This window comes from Formica exsecta, unplaced genomic scaffold, assembly GCF_003651465.1.
Source record: "Formica exsecta isolate Colony F162 unplaced genomic scaffold, ASM365146v1 scaffold211, whole genome shotgun sequence".
Lineage (NCBI taxonomy): Eukaryota > Metazoa > Arthropoda > Insecta > Hymenoptera > Formicidae > Formica > Formica exsecta.
In genome coordinates, this window is record NW_021849408.1 from 583,968 (window position 1) to 588,204 (window position 4,237).

At 29.8% G+C, this 4,237-nt stretch overlaps 1 protein-coding gene across 3 annotated transcripts in view; it reads left to right on the forward strand.

The window, feature by feature from the left end:
* LOC115235195 (phosphatidylinositol 3,4,5-trisphosphate 3-phosphatase and dual-specificity protein phosphatase PTEN) overlaps positions 1 to 4,237 on the forward strand; it is a 21,026-nt gene that overhangs the window by 4,794 nt on the left and 11,995 nt on the right. The window lies entirely within an intron of this gene.

Consider the following 4,237-nt stretch of genomic DNA (forward strand, 5'->3'; position numbering starts at 1 on the left):
GCTCTTCCCTCATACGGTTATTTCGTTTTTCATTCTTTTTTCCTCTTCTCTCTCTCTCTCTCTCTCTCTCTCTCTCTCTCTTTTTCACTTTTTCGTTATTATGTCGTGGGACCATAAACTTCATTTTTTTGTATTGACGATTTGTGTCTTATCGACTAGCATATTATTAACTGTTAATCGATTCTTCGCGTAATGCTCGATAATGAAGTAGTTAATATGGTTAATGTGTGTGCACCAAGAGTAAATTAGTTAGTAAATTGATTAGTTTGCCATGTAGAATTTGATAATGTAGAAATCGATAAGTAGCAGCGAATTAATTGTAATGTGATTTTAATAATGGTAGGAGACATACATTTTTAAGATTTAATAATTTGTATGTAATAGCAATCTGGTTCTCGTTATTTCTAATGAAGTTGTAACGCACCCTACACAGAAGGATGCATATTTTTTATTCAGTTATATGATACGTATCATGTTTTTCACGCGCTTTGCAAGCGATTACAAATAGGATGGGCATTAGCACAGTGAATAGACTTTTGAAGCAAACTTTTAAAAACGTATAGGATACAAATATTATAAGTGCATTCAAAGTAAATCAGTATCAAACGTAATTTGTAATTCAAATATCGACAGATAATCTAATAAAAAAAATTTTTGTACCGGAAGTCCAGCAAATTTTTTTCTATTTTTTTTTGTTTAAAACAAAAAATAAATTACTCTAAAATTAATATTATCTTGAAAACTATAAAAAAAATGATATAAAGTCACACATTAAATTCTGATAAAATTTAATTCTGCGATTTAAAATATAGTTATTTGTAAAATTTAAGATATTCAAAGAAAAATAATTTTTAACAATTCATATATTTTTACTGAAATCGTATACATGTTTGCATACAATCAATTTTCATGTTCCGCCACAACTTTGGATAAACTAGTGATATCGCATAACGCGCAGTATTAGAGACTACGATAGAGAACGATAGAGAACGATAACGTGTTTTTATCGAAAAGTATAAACAACATAATTTTATCTATTTTTAACACACAAAATCGCGAAGCAATATACGATATTTTGCATTGATTATAATCATCGAGATCGCGCGAAAATTTGTTTTCCTTTTTATCTTTTCTTTTTATACTTGCTTTTTTTAATAAGAGCGGAAGTATCAGCGTAATATTTAATGAACTTAATTCGTCGGTGTTGTTATCTGTCCAAATAAAATTGTAGATTTTATCCATATTTTTTATTCGTAAATAAGCCCGCTGTGAAAAAATTATTATGTAAACGCTAGAAACGAATTGCATAGAGAACAATAACTGGTTTACGCTAAGCTTTCCGGAAATTACGAATCGCATCAATAAATAAAAGAAGACAAGCAGAAGAACATAGATTATACGCAATTATTAGGCTGTGCAATATCTAAAATTATCTTTTTTTAAACACACGATATAATTTCGAGCTCGCGTTTTTTCGGGCACATTTCATTCGCGTCGTAGCACTCTCTTTCATAAGAATAATGTTGCTCGTCGACCAGTTGTTTCGTGATTATAACTACGTGATATGTATACATATAGCGTACATATAGACGTTCGATAGATGTCTGAGTGTATAAAAGGATCTACAAATGTATTACATTTGATTGATGTAAAAGCGCACGGTTTTATATATTCTGAGAGATATTTGTGTTCCATCAAAGTAAAAAGAAATCATAGTATCACTCTTGAACAATTTATTCGCCATTAAGGAATTAAAAAAACGATGAGAATGATGGTAAAATACAGTTTTAAGAAGCGGTGTTAAAACTGCTATTTTACCTGGATGTGATCCTGGATTTTTTAATAGATTCAGGTATAGGCGCAAGAAAAGCTTTTTATTTATCGTTTATCAACGACGAGGAAGTACAAATACGTAGAAATCAGCTTTTATATACCTTGTACGGGATTAATAAACCGCGGATGCTGTTGATTATATTAGATAACGATTTTTGTGTGTAATAAATTCGTAGTAATAACTCGGATATAAAACGAGACTCAGACTTGCCAAGAAAAAAGAAGAAGAAAATATCTGAGTATAGATTTAAAACCCCGATTGTCTTTCTATCGTTTATCTCTTGCTTTTTAATGTATACACAGAGAGAATTACGCGATACCTTAGATTTAGATACGTACGTGACTATCGTTACGTAGCGAATATATGTGTAATATAAGGAAACACACATAAATTATATATATACATATATATATACATATATGTGATTGAGTAATAAACACACACACGCACATATATACTGGCTTCGGGGTCGAACGTGTTAGTTATTACCTAATTGACTATCGAAATTTACAATTTTTCTCTCGCATATCGATTACGTGAAATTATTATAGATATACATATTAGTAATTGTTCGATTTAATGCGCGATAGCATTATTAGTATTACATTGTCGGGCAATTTTTTCTTTTCATACAAGGCTAGACTCGTGATACGATAAAGTAAGCGCGTATTTTACTTCTCGCAACGACGAATCAGACTTTAATGATACTTTGTCACATAAGTCAAAGATAAAAAGAAAAAAAAAAGAAAAACGAAAAAAAGAATGAGGAGATTCTGAAAGGTCTTTTCCATGATTTTATTAGTAATGATGCGATTATTACTGACGATTTAAAAGTGCAACACGTTTTATATACGTTCTGTATTTTTGAACGTATATAATAAATAATCAAATTTATTGATAAAATATTATATGTATAAAATTAATTTTTTAGTTTAAATAAAAACGAAATACTCGTCAGTAAAACGTTACGTTTTATGGGTTTTATAGTAAAAGAACATTTGCAATCGTGATAAATGAGCGAATTAGTTTTTCAAACAGTCAGGAATTCGCGAAGTATAATTTCAATTAAAATTCTCGTTGAACTGTATCTCCCGAAGCTAGAATTAAGTGTTCATCGCACGATTTGTAAATATATATGTATTCTGGTAATTTCGACAGATTGATTCTGTAGACTCTGTAGAGTGTATAAGATGTGCCAGACTTAATGGTCCAAGATTTTATCCACGGATTCTTCGAATAATATAGCATCAATTTTTCTTTAATAAAAATGGAGATCCTTTTGGAAACCAAACTTCATAAATGCAAATAGATAGTAAAATGCCTTATTTGTTATTTATTTTTAAGTAGATTTTAATGCGAATTTGTATTTTAGGGACCAGTTGCAAAGATATTTATAATAACATTAAAAATTGAAAACTTGTGTGTGACAAATAATGAGATCTTTCTCGTAATTTTGATTAAGGAAAAATTGATCCTAAATTCGTCGAAAAATTTGTAGATAAAAGTTGTTTCGCGCTAGATCTGGAACATGAATTACAGGGCCTAGAAACTCGAAACACATCCATGTGTGATGAGTCCCTCTTTAAGTTGTCTCAATACTTCTGTGATCGTAGCATTGAGATTTGTACTGGATTTTTTGGAAAGCATGGATGTCGAATGTATTTTTCCCCGTTTTTTTAGGAAGAAATAATTCAGTCTCATTCTTTCATTTTTTCGACGTTATTTCGATCGAATAAACGGATATCGAAGCCCTGTTACGTTTTTCCCATCTCTTTCTTTCTCTTTTTTTATTTTAATATTTTTCTTTATCTCTCATGTTGCATGTAAATAATTTATGTAATCGCAATCTATATATTTGAAGACAATGTTTGAGACATGAGTAAGATCTGTATAAACAAAACGTCTGTTTTAAATGTATAATAATTATTTTGTGATACTACTCGTATACTTATTATCATTATTAGCCATATATATATACTTCGCAGTGTCGCACGGCAACGAAAAGTTTGGTGGCCCTGCGACGAGAGTCGGGGTACGCGCGAGCAGCGAGCGGCCATTAATAACAATTATTAAATGATTTAGATAAATAATGCTAATTAAATGCTTGCTTAACAATTACAAAAAGGTTGTTATATTATTATTATTAATATTATTATTATTATTATTTTATTATTAGTACTATCAATGTGTCATTTAATATATCATAGAGCGCACTACTGCTGTTACACACTGTCGCTATTTTCCAATCACCATATTTCGCGAGAACGTTCTTTACGATTTATTACTTATACATATTACTTATTACTTATTGTTAGCATAATTGAGATGTTAACGATTTTTCAATGTAATACTATATGTTACGAATATATTTCTGTAATTTGATATTTTTAAGAGAATAAGATA